Source organism: Rhinoderma darwinii, chromosome 2 (assembly GCF_050947455.1).
Source record: "Rhinoderma darwinii isolate aRhiDar2 chromosome 2, aRhiDar2.hap1, whole genome shotgun sequence".
Lineage (NCBI taxonomy): Eukaryota > Metazoa > Chordata > Amphibia > Anura > Rhinodermatidae > Rhinoderma > Rhinoderma darwinii.
Genome location: NC_134688.1, coordinates 147269867 through 147286574, shown reverse-complemented (window position 1 = coordinate 147286574; position 16708 = coordinate 147269867).

The window sequence follows — 16708 nt, the reverse complement described above, 5'->3', positions numbered from 1 at the left end:
TGATTTTCAGGCGTTTTTGATGCTGAAAATAAGGCTGTGTTCACACTGAGTTTTTTGCAGGAGGAAAATTCCTCCTGCAAAAACTGCTCCAGATGGTTTTTGCACAATGGTTTGACAAAAACTCGTCAAAACACTCATTGAGGCGTTTTTTTCCTCTTTATGACTAATTGAAATGGGGTTTTGGAGGCGGAAACCGCCTATAGATGGGTCATGACGCTTCTTTTTACCGCGACACGTTTTTACCGCGACACGCTTTTACCGCGACACGTTTTTTTTACTCGCGGTAAAAAAACTCGTCCAACTCCGGCGCGGTTCCCGCATCAAAAAATTTGTCATAATACTCTGTGTGAACAGGGCCTAAAGCTTCTTTTAATTTGGGGCTTCTTTTGAGGCGTTTTTCATAGTGTTCAATGGAAAATCATCTCCAAAAAACGCCTCAAGAAGTGACATGATACTTCTTTTTATGGCTATGTTCACACTGAGTTTTTTTTGACGAGTTTTTTGAAGCGGAAACCGCGCCGCATAACTCGTCAAAAACGGGCAAAAATATCTCCCATTGATTTCAATGGGAGAAGGAGGCGTCTTTTTCCTGCGAGCGGTAAAACCGTCTCGCGGGAGAATGAAGGGACATGCCCTATCTTCAGGCGTTTACGCCTCTGACCTCCCATTGACATGAATGGGAGGCAGAGAAAGCGTATTTTGCGGCGTTTTATGCCCGCGGCGCTCAATTGCAGCGGGCAAAAAACGCCGTGAAAATTGGCGTGCAGAGAGAGGAAAATCTGCCTCAAACTTCCAAACTGAATTTTGAGGCAGAAATTCCGCCTGCAGAAAAACTCAGTGTGAACATAGCCTTACAGAGCGTCTTTTTACGCTCCGTTTTTTAAAACAGTGGCGTAAAAAGACGCCCCGTATGAACTAAATGCTGCTTTTCCCATTGATTTCAATGGGCAGATGTTTGTAAACGTTCAGCTTCCGTATATTCAGGCGTTTTTCGAGGCGTAAACGCCCTGAAATACGCCTGAAAACACTGCGTGTGAACATACCCTGAGGCCTCATGTCCACTTCCATCACAGTTTTCACGGCCGTTTTTCACGGATCCGTGTGTCCGTGATTGTATCAGTGTGGCTCCCGTATGTACTCCGTGTACACTTCCGTGTTTCCGAGAGGAAACTAATTCCCATTCACACTATGCACCCGATATCAGTGTGGGCACAGCGTTTCATTGTGAGTATCGGTACACAGCATGGGCAGTGACAGGGTCCTGAAACATTACAAATCTATATTGTGAGCGCCGTGCATGGTACTCACTGTCCAGCAGTAGTCACTGTCCAGGGTGCTGAAAGAGTTACGATCAGTGCTGTATAGAGAGAAGAGGCTGCTGATCAGTGCTGGATAGAGAGAGGAGGCTGCTGATCAGTGCTGGATAGAGAAAAGGGGCTGCACTGATCGGCAGTAACTCTTTCAGCATCCTGGACAGTGACTACCGCTGTTACAGTGAGTACCATGCACGGCGCTCACAATATAGATTTCTAATGTTTCCTTCAAAAAGCCGCAACAAATAGTCAAGTGCAGCGACTTCCGCTGCAAAAATCACAACTCAGAATAAGAAAAGTTTATACTTACCCAAAACTCCCTGCTTCTTCCTCCAGTCCGACCTCCTGGGATATCGTTCATCCCATTTGACCGCTGCAGCCAATCACCGGCTGCAGCGGTCACATGGACTGCCGCATCATCCAGGGAGGTCGGACTGGATGTCAAATGAGTGACGCATCACCAAGACAGTGGCCGGGGTAGGTATAAACATATTTTTCTTTATATCGCTGTGTTGAGCTACGGAAACTCTGCCCGAAAGGGCTGAAACCTTCTCTCTATCCAGCACTGATAGAGAGAAGAGACTGCTGATTACAGCTGGATAGAGAGAAGAGGCTGGCAATCAGGGCTGGATAGAGAGAAGGGGCTGCCCCTTCTTTCTATCCAGCACTGATCAGCAGCCTCATCTCTCTATCAGTGCTGGATAGAGAGAAGGGGCTGCCGATTAGTGCAGTGCAATATCTCTCTCTGCGTGTACTTCTGCCCGCCCGACCATTGCTAGACTACGGCTCTGTCACACACGGACAGCATCCGTGTGCCTTCAGTTTTTTTGACGGAGCCATTGACTTGTATGGGCAGCACGGTCACGGAATCTCGGACCAAAGTAGGACATGCTCTACTTTTGTCGGAAGATAACAACGGTACCCTCAAAAAACCGGAAGTCTGCATGGCCCCATCGAAATGAATGGGTCAGGGTGCTAGCCGTCCAAAAAAACGGCTGGCACCCTGAAGGAAAAAAGTGGGGATGAGGCCTAAGTGTATGTTCACACGGCAACACATAATACGTCTGAAATTTCAGGCGAAAACAGCTCCTGAATTTCAGATGTTTTTACAAGTGCACGCGTTTTTCGCGGCACTGATCAGCAGCCTCATCTCTCTATCAGTGCTGGATAGAGAGAAGGGGCTGCCGATTAGTGCAGTGCAATATCTCTCTCTGCGTGTACTTCTGCCCGCCCGACCGTTGCTAGACTATGGCTCTGTCACACACGGACAGCATCCGTGTGCCTTCAGTTTTTTTGACGGAGCCATTGACTTGTATGGGCAGCACGGTCACGGAATCTCGGACCAAAGTAGGACATGCTCTACTTTTGTCGGAACATAACAACGGTACCCTCAAAAAACCGGAAGTCTGCATGGCCCCATCGAAATGAATGGGTCAGGGTGCTAGCCGTCCAAAAAATTGGCTAGCACCCTGAAGGAAAAAAGTGGGGATGAGGCCTAAGGGTATGTTCACACGGCAACACAAAATACGTCTGAAATTTCAGGCGAAAACAGCTCCTGAATTTCAGATGTTTTTACAAGTGCACGCGTTTTTTGCGGCGTCCATGAGGGTATGTGCACACGACCTATTTTCAGACGTAATGGAGGCGTTTTACGCCTCGAATTACGCCTGAAAAGACAGCTCCAAGTTGTTTTTCAATGGAGTCAATGAAAAACGGCTCAAATTAGGTCCCAAGAAGTGTCCTGCACTTCTTTGATGTGGGCGTAATTTTACGCTCCGTCTTTTGACAGCGACGCGTAAAATTATAGCTCGTCTGCACAGAACATCATAAGACCCATTGCAAGCAATGGGCAGATGTTTGCCGATGTATTAGAGCCGTCTTTTCAGGTGTAATTCGAGGCGTAAAACGCCTCCATTACGTCTGAAAATAGGTCGTGTGCACATACCCTCAGACAAACGGATTGTAATCAGTTTGCATCAGGTTTTTTTCATCAATTAAGCCCCCATTCACATTAAAAGAAGCCTTTTTTTTTTTTTTTTGCTCTGCCCATTTGCAGACAGCATTTTGCAAATCAATTAAAACTTTATTGGCAAGAAAACACCTCTAGTGATAGAAAGAAACTAGAAGTGACCCCCAGCAGATATTCTATTGCTATTTTGGAGCTGTATCTACATAAAGTTTGGTGAGAATTTTTTGGGGGGGATTTGTCATAATGGTGTGAATTGATGAATGTACTCATACTCATGTATACTACTCATTTATAGCCCCCCAAGGAAAAAAGAATTTAAGTTCAGAGCCTAGCAACATAAAGAAAAAAGGGTGCCAAAAAAACGAATCCGTTATAAATTGATAAAAACAAATGGAAACGGATGCTTCTTGTCCATTTTTTTGACGGATGCATTAAACTAATCCGTTAAATAAACTGACAATTTACCATCCGTTTGCATCCGTTATTTTTATAACATCCACTAATCCAAAAACGGATCAGAGTAACTGATTATACAATGCAAGTGTGAACTAAGCCCCCATTCACATCGCGTTTGTGCTATCTGCCGTGCGTATACGTTTTTAACAGCCAATTTTGGCCTTGAGGACAGAGCAATTTTTTTACATTTCCCTCTTTGCATCCCGTCACTCATAACTCTCTTATTTTTTGTACGGTGTAGTTGTCTGAGACTTTGTTTTTTGCGGGACGAGTTGTACTTTATGTAGGTACCATTTTTTGGTACAAATACATTATCGTTTAATTTCTATCAATTTTTATTTTGGCGAAAATGCAGAAAAAAAGCAGTTCCGCTGCAGTTTTAATATTTATTTTTTTACACCATACACCGATCATCATAAATAATGTTATACATTTGTTGTACAGGTTGTTACGGTCGTGGCGATACCAAATATGTGTATATTATTTCATGTTTTGGGACTTCATGTGTTTCTGTGTAATTTTTTAACTTTTTATTTATTTATTTATCATATATTTTTTTTTTACATTCATTTAACTTTTTTTTTTAATCCCATAAAGGGATTTATCATTTTGATTTTTAATTTGTAACTGTAATGTACTGGCATAGATCTAGATGACAGTACATTAGCCTGTTACTAATTGTACACAGGCAGTTGTTAGGGCATACCTCAGTATGCCTTAACAACAGGAAATATGTTCAGACAGCCCTGGGGTCCTTCAATGGACCCTGGGCTGTCTGCCCATACAAGTTATGGGCTTTGATCGCGTCACAGTTATTTTCTGTGACGCGATCAATGTGCAGTCCCCCCTCTTTGAACGCTGCGATCGGCTTTCATCGTGGCGTTCAAAGGGTTAACGGCGGAGAGAAGATGTTTCTCTCCTCTCCGCTGTCAGAGCGGGGCCGTGGCTGTGTATTAAAGCCGTTGCCCCGCTCTCGATCGCGCGCACAGACGCGCACAGACGCGCACAGACGGCTGTCACACAGGACGAGTATGCTCGTCCTAATGCGCGAAGTGCTCGCCGCTCAAGACGAGCATACTCATCCTGTGTCGGCAACCAGTTAAACACTAAAAAAGTATTGAACGGCAAAGCTCAGCGTATACATAGACTATAATGGGTCAAACGTAGACCAAAATAGCATCCGTTTGGTCTATGTTTGTTATTGTTTACGTTGGGATACTGTTTTTTAAAAGTACTGAAAAGCATAGTTGCTACTCTATTTTGTATTTCAAAAACACGTATACGCGACGTAAAGTATTTTTCAGCAATTATCTCAATGGACGATGTATGCAAACGTAATGCTATACATTTGTATCTGTTTACATACAGTAAATCTATCAGTTTTTTTTTTATTCTATCAGTGTTCACTTTAAAAACAAACGTATACTTTTTTTAGGTAAAAAAAACATGGACAGAAACGTATATTGACGTATGAGTATACGCTAATCGTACACGCTATAAAAAACGCGGACGTAAAAAGAAAAAGGTACATGTTTATATACGTTTTCAAGGGTCGACATTTTTTTTAAAAAGGTATACGCTCGGCGGAGAGAGCACAAACGCGATGTGAATAGGGCCTAAGGCTTCGTTTACATCTGCGCTAGGGCTTCATTCCGACAGAAGCCTTGCACAATGGAGACAAACGGAAACCATTGGCACCGGATCCGTTACAATTGAAATCAATGGTGATGGAAAGAGAAACCTTTGGTTTCCGTTTGTGTCTGTCGGGGATCCGTTCCGACGGAAAGCTACGACGGAACGTCAGAACGGAGCCCTAGCGCAGATGTGAATGAAGCCTTAACCTTATGTAGACAGTTTAAATACAATGCCTGTCAATGTGGTACCTGCTACTATAGGTATGTCAATATTCAGTTATATCCCTGACCAACCCATTAAGATCATTAATCCATTCCATCCGCAGCCATTTTTAATTTTTTAATTTTCGCTTTTTCCTCCCCACCTTCCAGAAGCCATAACTTTTTTTTCCCGTCGATATAGCCGTATGAGGGCTTATTTTTTGCGGGACGAGTACGCACCGATTGGATTTTGACAGCCAGGGTGCCCCCCCCCCCCCTCTCTAATTAGTAACACCCAGTTGTCAATTTATTATAAATTTCTAGGAGGAATAACCGAGGAATGGCACAACGCAAAGTTCGAATGAAATATATTACAGAAATGTAATTTCATGGGGAATACATTTATTTACTAAAACTTACATGTCAGGAGAGGTGACAGCCAGATCCTCTTTAAGGAGCATCTCATCTGAAATCTGACAGGCTATAGCAATTGCCAGCCTGGGCCTGCCCACGCATAAGAAGGCAATGTATTTATTTTGTTCAAAAAATGTATTAGGCTGTAATTCCTATTTGTTGTGCATATACTACATTTAGCTCTATTTAATTTAAACTTCAAAGTGTTCTATTCAATTACTGTTATTCCAGTTTGGTATGGATTAAATATAGAAAATCAGTAGGGGAAAACATCTCACATAGCTACACCCACACTATCATTTAACTTGGAGAATATTCCAGCATTAACTTATTAGTACTGAGAGCAATATTTTCCTGGCATAAAACATCACATTGGCAATTAATGGACTAGGAAACAACCCAGCAATTTCTGCAAAACTCTAATTTTAACTCATTCTGAAACATTTAACTTTAGCTATTTGGTAAATGTTATCAGTCATTCTGAATGCTGGGTCTTTAACTTGCATGCAATCCATTTATATGAAGGATTAACATACTGGATTTAAGTAATTGAGAGTGAAATTATAATGGTTTACATAAGGGATAGATATTGTATTGCCTGTTATGATTCCCTTACCCTAACATGTATGTTATCTAGACTTCATTTTTAACATTAATTGGAAGACTAGTGGAACAATAGAGAACACAATAAATTCTGGATGTACTTACCAACAGATTAAAGTAATAGTTCACATATTTGCTAGAATATAGCTACTGTTGAAGCTGGAAGAGTTACCTTTATAAAAAATGTAGTTCTGTTTTTTGTCTAATAGTATTAGGAAATTGGAAACGTTTACCATCTAATCAAACTAGAGGATTATATGATTTCCCAGGTCACTATCAATGAGAACATATGCACTCTGATGCTGACCAGCTGGTTCATACTGTTTACTTGAATGCTTTATTTCTTTGTCTGCTGGTTCTTTAATAAATGCATTTTAAAAATATATTTTTTAAACACTGCACCAACAAAATGTATGAACAATTCAAAACCCTGTTTTGCCTGGGCTAGGGCTGTTCCCTCTACCACTGTTGCCTTTAGTGGTCCCAGCAACTGCATCTTGTTTTATTATTGGGTTCAATATATAAACAGAAACACTCCTAAGCTCCCCCTAGTGGAGACTCTAGGCAGCTAAAATTGTTAATTATTAATATGCAGTGTATTTGGAGCTCTGTATAAGAAAAATGGAACTCTAACTTCTATAAAGATAGTAAAAGATGAATTGAAACAGAATGTTGGATCTATTTAGATTTAAAAATATACAAAATGGTGTTACAGGGTGGACATTCACCCATTAAAAAAACATTTTATGGCCTATCATAGATCCAAGTAAAAAAAGCACAATAGTAGACTTTGTAAACTCAAAAAATTGCTGAAGAGCTCCACAGCCCCTTTGTTCTATAAATCAGAGTGTCTAAATACTATGGAGCTGCAAAATTCATTGTTGGTCTTTTGTCTATTTCTAGTAATCATCTACAATCAAGTGTCCTACTACTGCAAATACACACTCCGCTGAATATGCTATTGAGTATTGTGACAATATTAGCTTGTCTGAAAGATACGTTTAAAACTACCCTCCAGTCCACTCCAAAAAATGTACTGTATATTGGAATTGTATAGCTAACTTACCTGCTGCCCTGCTCCTGAAGGATCCGGCCACCATTCCTGCATTTTCCTATTTTCTGCTGTCCAAGATGGCCACCACAGTATCAGACTTCACTATGGAGAGCTTCTATGGAAGTCTTTGGAAGCCCTTACTACCTCCACTACACTCCGATAGACGTTCGCTGATAACGTTGGCACTGCTGGACACATCACAGACACAGGGGCCATCATAATCACTTGCCCATCTGAGAGTTGGGAGCATGTCTCAGATTTCCAAAGAAGCTCTCCATACCGAAGTCTGAGACTGCGGTGGCCATCTTGGAGAGCGGAAAACGGGGAACCGGAATGGAGATGGGATCCTTCAGGAGCGGTGCAACAGATAAGTTGACTTTACATTTCTAATTTATAGTCAATTGTTTTGGGGGCACTGGAGGGTCTCTTTAAGTTTCCCACTATTCCATGGGACATAACTGTGAGAGAAATCCACATTTAACAAATCGAAAATATTATATTGTGCACAATCAACCTGCAAGAACATGTAGAAAAAAGGTAAGAGGCTTAATAAAGACGATAAAACTAAGATAGTGCATTTATATTTTTGGGTTTATCCCGCTTGAATGCCTTTAGTGCTTTAATTTCCTGTTCCATGCTAATAACATATTGACCTGTTTACCCTTGTTCCATTACTTCATTAGTGCTTCTTAGAAAGGACATTCTATTCCTGTAATACATCATGATTATGTAATACATTTGATTTCCTTTTGAGCATTGTTCCAGAGTTCAGAGCCTAAATAGATTTCTATGCTTTATTTCCTTATGACGTGCACACTAATTGTAAAAAGAGCTTCAGTCGCTTTCATAAATCCTGTGTGCTTCATGTTTTCTTCATTTTATCGTTTCCTGCGAAATGCCAGAGAAGTCTTTAATATATGTGATGTATTATACAAAATATTTCTACATTTAATTCTAAGATACATATGTATTACTTTAGTCTGGCAACAATACTTAGATTATCGGGCCACGCAAAAATTTGATTTTGTCCATCGGCAAACCATAGCTGACTGGATGCTGCAGTGACTCTGTCGTTCAAACACACATTCAACTGGGTTATCAAGAGATTTCCATCTGTTTCAGATATGGGACTTTTTTGATTTTATGCCAGACAAATTTGAACGTATTCTGGATTAAAATACTTTTTACTGTAAATGTGAACAAGTTTTAGGAGATTGGGGAATTTAAAGGAACATTCCAGGTAAAAATTATACACTGTGTTATGCCTAGTCCAATGCTTCAGGCAGGGCTGGCGTTAGGGGGACAAACTGGGCAATTGCCCAGGGCCCCCATCCTCTCAGGGCCCCCTGCCCAGTGGCGGAACTACCACTATAGCAGCCATAGCGGCTGCTAGAGGGCCCTCAGTATGAGGTGGGCCGGGTGGTATGGGCCCCCTCATGCTCGGTGGCATCGCTAGCACGGGGCAGTGGGGGCTAGCAACTGACACATTCAATGGTATCTGTGTTTAGGCAGAAAAGGGGCACGGTTACTGATGGGGCACTTTTATTGTGTTGAGCACTAAGGGATCATTATTACCATCTGGGGCATTGTGGATTACTGGTTTGTTTAGAGGATGGCGCATAGGTGGGGAGGTTGCTGGAAAAGCGACAAACCAACATGTATGTGTATCAAATTCTACAGAGACAAGTCGTGTCTAGAATAAGTCGTCACAGTGGTCTGGGCCAGATGGATAAAAATACTTTTTACTGTAAATGTGACCAATTTTTATGAGATTGGGGTATTTAAAGGAACATTCTAGGTAAAAATTATACACTGTGTTATGCCTAGTCCAAGGCTTCAGGTATGGCCAGCGTTAGGGGTGGAAAACTGGGCAATTGTATGAGGGTATTATTCAGTCAGTATGTGGTTATGGTGTGGTAGTATTGGTTAGTAACAGCATGGGGGTATTATTCAGTCACTATGTGGTTATGGTGTGGAGGTATTATTGAGTAACAGTATGGGGTTATTATTCAGTCACTATGTGGTTATGGTGTGGTGGTATTGTTCAGTAACAGTATGGGGGTATTATTCAGTCACTATGTGGTTATGGTCTGGAGGTATTATTCAGTAACAGCATGGGGGTATTATTCAGTCACTATGTGGTTATGGTGTGGAGGTATTATTCATTAACAGTATGGGGGTATTATTCAGTCACTATATGGTTATGGTGTGATGGTATTGTTCAGTAACAGTATGGGGGTATTATTCAGTCACTATGTGGTTATGGTGTGGAGGTATTATTCAGTAACAGCATGGGGGTATTATTCAGTCACTATGTGGTTATGGTGTGTCAGTATTATTCAATAACAGTATGGGGGTATTATTCAGTCACTATATGGTTATGGTGTGGCGGTATTGTTCAGTAACAGTATGGGGGTATTATTGAGTCACTATGTGGTTATGGTGTGGAGGTATTATTCAGTAACAGTATGGGGGTATTATTCAGTCCCTATGTGGTTATGGTGTGGAGGTATTTTTCAGTAACAGTATGGGGGTATTATTCAGTCACTATGTGGTTATGTTGTGGAGGTACTATTCAGTAATAGTATGGGGGTATTATTCAGTCACTATGTGGTTATGGTGTGTCAGTATTATTCAGTAACAGTATGGTGGTATTATTCAGTCACTATATGGTTATGGTGTGGCGGTATTGTTCAGTAACAGTTTGGGGGTATTATTTAGTTACTATGTGGTTATAATGTGGTGGTATTGGTTAGTAACAGCATGGGGTATTATTCAGTCACTATGTGGTTATGGTGTGGATGTATTATTCAGTAAAATATGGGGGTATTATTCAGTTACTATGCGGTTATGGTGTAGCGGTATTGTTCAGTAACAGTATGGGGGTATTATTCAGTCACTACGTGGTTATGGTGTGGAGGTATTATTCAGTAACAGCATGGGGTATTATTTAGTCACTGTGGTTATGGTGTGGCAGTATTATTCAGTAACAGTATGGGGGTATTATTCAGTCACTATGTGGTTAAGGCAGGGTGGTATTATTCAGTATCAGTATGGGGGTATTACTCAGTCACCATGTGGTTATTGTGTGGCAGTATTATTCAGTAACAGTATGGGGGTATTATTCAGTCGCTGTGGTTATGGTGCGGTGGTATTATTCAGTAACATTAGGGGGTATTATTCAGTCACTATGTAGTTATGGTGTGGCAGTATTATTCAGTAACAGTATGGGGGTATTATTCAGTCACTATGTGGTTATGGTGTAGAGGTATTATTCAGTAACAGTATGGGGGTATTACTCAATCACCATGTAGTTAATGTGTGGCAGTATTATTCAGTAAAAGTATGGGGGTATTATTCAGTCGTTGTGGATATGGTGCGGTGGTATTGTTCAGTAACATTAGGGGGTATTATTCAGTCACTATGTAGTTATGGTGTGGCAGTATTATTCAGTAACAGTATGGGGGTATTATTCAGTCACTATGTGGTTATGGTGGGGTGGTATCATTCAGTAACAGTATCGGGGTATTACTCAGTCACCATGTGGTTATTGTGTGGCAGTATTATTCAGTAACAGTATGGCGGTATTATTCAGTCGTTGTGGTTATGGTGCTGTGGTATTATTCAGTAACATTAGGGGGTATTATTCAGTCACTATGTAGTTATGGTGTGGCAGTATTATTCAGTAACAGTATGGGGGTATTATTCAGTCGCTGTGGTTATGGTGCTGTGGTATTATTCAGTAACATTAGGGGGTATTATTCAATCACTATGTAGTTATGGTGTGGCAGTATTATTCAGTAACAGTATGGGGGTATTATTCAGTCACTATGTGGTTATGGTGCTGTGGTATTATTCAGTAACATTAGGGGGTATTATTCAGTCACTATGTGGTTATGGTGTGGTGGTATTATTCAGTAACAGTATGGGGGTATTATTCAGTCACTATGTGGTTATGGTGTGGTGGTATTATTCAGTAACAGTATGGGGGTATTATTCAGTCACTATGTGGTTATGGTGTGGCGCTATTATTTGGGCCTTATATTGTGTTATTATTGGTAATATTGGTCTTATGATAGTGAGTTATATTTAGTAAATGTATGCAGGTAATATTTAATCTGGTATAGTGGTATGATTTAATAACTGTATATGTATATAAAAATATACAAAATAGGCAGAAATTGGTGAAAAAAATAGAGATTTTATTAGCCCTGGTGACGATGGTCAAGTCCCTTGGACGTGCATCCACCCGCTATCACTAGTGCTGCTAGACTGTGGACTGTTTGTATATGTATATAGATAATTTTTTTGTGTGAGAGGGGGAAATAAGCTTTGGGGCTTGCAACACACCTCGACGCGTTAGAAATCAGCGATGCAGTTCTCTGCACACCACCTTCTGAATTGACTGCATTATTGATACAATAATCCAGCATTTGGGGCCCCACTTTAGCCTTTGCCCAGGGCCACACTAAAACAGGCCCTTACTTCAGGGAGCGGTGCATGATACTGGAATTCAAAGAGGACTAAAGCATTACAGGCATACAGTGTATCTTTTTGTCTGAAGTGCTTCTTTAAAGATATTTCAGTTAAAACTCCATATGTTGGTGCCACCATTTCATTGCTTTTCTGTAAAAGTGCAATTTATCTAAAATAATAATGGAAGAATAACTAAATCTAACTTTAATACCCTCATTCCTAGGTGCATCAGAATACAAGAACACCTAAGAATGAGTAACCTAATAATACAACACACCAGTCCTAAATATATGACACATCCCTTAGTGTATAAAACTATTGCTGGAGATGTGACAAAAGTGTCCCCACATTTCATGGGATATTCATTAAGGAAAACAATAAAAAGCATTCTTCACAAGGTAGGACTATTTATCATCGCAGATTGCATTTTCTGAGAAATTAGTCCTATTAAATAATGCTGTCTGTCTACTGGGGAGCCCCATTACTGTATGTAAGATAGAAGAGTTGTCTCACCAAAATCAGGCCCCATGGTCATATGTCACACAGTTTGATCTAAATTGACTGAAATGTATCATGTTCTTGACCTCAACTCACAAATTATTACTAGCAAATTATGTTGAGACAGTTTACCTCCCTATACAGACCCTACAATGTCACATCTTGTGTGCTTGTGTTTGTGTCAATGTGTGTATCAGTGTGTTTAGCTTTTTAGTCAATGCATTATACTTGTGTGTGTGGTAGTGTGTAGACACTCTGGGTCATGTATTAATGCAGTTACGGCAGTTATCTCGTGTAATTGCATTGGAAAAAAAAGAGCGTTCGCATAGACAACTTGTATGGCCTTCCAGTCACACAAGCACAAAGGATTTACTAAGTTTTTCTGCCACTTTTCTTCTTAGAAAAATGGTGGTGAACGTCAGCTGAGACCTGGAGTTGTTCAGTAGTGATGTCTATATTCCTCCACTCTCACGTCTGCTGTCTAGACAAGCCTACTGCTCATCTAGTTCACCAGTCTTAATAAATGAAACTTATTATGTATTATCAGGGACAGTGCTTATACAGGTATGAGTGAGTCTCCAATAGCCTAACATCTATAGGGCGGACACTTAGGAGGATAGATAACATTATGCCTGAGAGCTAACTGAACGATAAGGCATTCTTGTTTCAAAGTATGTTTTGAGTCTTTGGTACGTCCTGATTTACCTAACAGTATTCAACAGAACACCAACATCAGGGTGTTTTGGTTTTTCTCACATTTTATTTATAATTGAATAAAAGTTACATTTTAAGAGGGGCTTTCCCTACCATTAGTAAATCTTATTATGTATATGGTTGTATGTAGACACAATGGGACAGATATATTATTAGGGTATGTTCACACGCTTAGCAAAAAACATCTGAAAATACGGAGCTATTTTCAAGGGAAAACAGCTCCTGATTTTCAGACCTTTTTTAATTAACTAGCGTTTTTCACTGCATTTTTTATGGCCGTTTTTGGAGCTGTTTTTCTATAGAGTCAATGAAAAACGACTCAAAAAATGGATCAAGAAGTCACATGCACTTCTTTTTGCGGGCGTTTTTTAACGCGGCCGTTTTGAAAAAAATGCCCCGTTGGAACAGAACGCCGTTTTTCCCATTGAAATCAATGGGCAGATGTTTGGAGGCGTTCTGATTCCACATTTTCGGCTGTTTTTCAGCCATTTGCGGCCCAAAAACGTCCGAAAATAAGCCGTGTGAACATACTCTAAGAGCCCATTTTTTAAATCTGACGTGTCACTTTATGTGGTAATACCTTTGGAATGCCTATATTAATCCAAGTGATTCTGAGACTGTTTTCTTGTGACACATTGAAGTTTATGTTAGTGGTAAGATTTGGTCGATACATTCAGTGTTTATTTGTCAAACATAGCAAAATTGTGATAAAATTTTGAAAAATTTGCATTTTTCTGAATTTAAATGTATTTGCTTGTAAGGCAGATTGTGATACCACAAAAAATAGTTACTAATTAACATTTCCCATATGTCTACTTTATGTTGGCATCGTTTTTTGAACATTCTTTTATTTTTCTAGGACGTTACAAGGCTTAGAACGTAAGCAGCAATTTCTCATATTTTTAAGACAATTTCAAAAGCCTTTTTTCAGGCACCAGTTCTGTTCTGAAGTGGCATTGAGGGGCCTATATATTATAAACCCCGATAAAACACTCCATTTTAAAAGCTGCACCCCTCAAAGTATTCTAGACAGCATTTGAAAAGTTTCTTAACCCTTTAGGCGTTTCACAGGAATTAAAGAAATGTGGAGGTGAAATTTGCAAATTTCATTTTTCTTGCAGAAATTCAAATTGAATCCATTTTTTATGCAACACAGAAGGTTTTACCAGAGAAACACAACTACATTTTTTTTGACCGGTTTCTGGGGTTTTTAGAAATGTCCTACATGTGTCCCTAGTATGCTAATGGACTGAAACACAGGCCTCAGAACCTAAGGAGCACCTAGTGGATTTTGGGGCCTCTTTTTTTTTTTTTTGTTAGAATATATTTTAGGCACTGTGCCAGGTTTGAAAAGGTCTACATAGAAAACAACCCCAAAAAGAACCCATTTTGGAAACTACACCCTTCAATGTATTAATTTATGTGTGTTGTGACCATTTTGACCCGACAGTTTTTTAACAGAACGTATTGTAATTGGGCTGTGAAATAAAAAAAATATATATTTTTTCAGAATATGATGTAATTTTTGCAGAAAAATTTCTTAGTATCACAAGGAATAAAATACCCCATTTTGTTGTGCAATTTCTCCTGAGTGCGACAATACCCCATTTGTGGTTTTAAACTGCCATTTGGGCCCATGGGAGGGCTCAGAAGGGAAGGAGCGCTATGTGTTCTTTGGAGTCCAGATTTTGCTGGATTGGGTTTCGAGTACCATGTCGCATTTGCAGAGCCCCAGAGGTATCAGAGCAATAGAAACCTACTAGAAGTGACCCCATTTTGGAAATTACACCCCTCAAGGAATTCATTTATGGGTGTTTTGACCTTTTTGACCCAACAGTTTTTTCACAGAACTTATTTGAATTGGGCTGTAAAATAAAACTAAAAATCTTTTTTTTCCAATAATGTGTAGTTTTTTCTCAAAATTTGCGGAAATACCCCATTTGTGGTGATAAACTACCGTTTAGGCCCATGGGAGGGCTCAGAAGGGAAGGACCGCTATGTGTTCTTTGGAGTCCAAATTTTGCTGGATTGGTTTTCGGGTGCCATGTCAAATTTAAAAAACCCACCAAAAGTGATACCATTTTGTAAACTACACCCCTTAAGGCATTTATTAAGGGGTGCAGTGAGTATTTTGACCCAAAAGGTGTATTTTACCAGAAAATAATGTGCAGTGGATTATTCACTGATATGCCATTTTTGTGCACAATATGTTATACCCAGCTTGTGCCTTTGAAGACAAATATCTCATAATCTGTTAAGTGGGTTCTCCCGGGTATGGCGATGCCATATACATGGCCGTAAACTGCTGTTTGACTCAGAAGGGAGAGCGAGCCACTTGGCTTTTGAAGCGCTGATTTTGCTTGGTAGTATTTCTGTTTGGGGTTTTACTGGCATTTCAGTTTATAATGTCGGGCCATATGTAAGCTGTGCGGAGTACATCAGGGTGTAATAAGAGGGTATAATAATGCGGTAAATAAATAATAAAACGCAGATATGTGGCCAGTGTCGCACTGATAAATGGTGACAGATCTTATACTCTTTTGGAACACATTCTGCACCTTTTGTGTCGCCATATTTTTCTCCACCGAAGTTTTGTGCGGGCTTATTTTTTGCATGATAATCTGTAATTTTCATTGGTACCAATTTGGGGTACACGTGACTTTTGATTAAATTTTATTCTATTTTTTTAGGTGTGGTGACTAAAAACCAGCAATTCTACTATTGTATTTTGCACATTTTTTTTTTACAGCGTTCACCGTGCACTATAAACGACATATTCATTTTATTGTGCGGGTCGATACGATTAATTCGATACCATATGTTTATAGGTTTGTTTTATGGCGTTTGCACTGTAAAATACTTTAAAAAAAAAAAAATAATATACTTTTTGTGTTGCCATATTCTAAGAGCTATAACTTTATTATTTTTGCATCAAGAAACAAACTAGTTTTGAATAGTAATTTTTGGGTACATGCAACTTTCTGATCTCTTTTTATTAAATTTTTTTGGGAGGTCAAGTAACCAAAAAAATTGCGATTCTGGTATGGTTTATTATTATTTTTTTTTACGCCGTTCACCACGCGAGATAAATAACAAAATACTTTTATAGTTCAGGCTGTTACCGACGTGTAGTTTATTTTTTTAATGATAAAGGATTTGATAAGGGAAAATTGGTGATTTTTACATTTATTACCTCAAAACTTTTATTTGTTTATTTTTATACAACTTTTTTTAACTTTTTTTTGTTCCACTAGGGGACTTAAAGGCAGGAATCCCTAATCGCTATTCTAATACACTGCACTACATGCATAGTGCAGTGTATTAGAGCTGTCAGTTACTCATTGACAGCAAGCCTAGTGGGTGCTGCCTTTGGCAG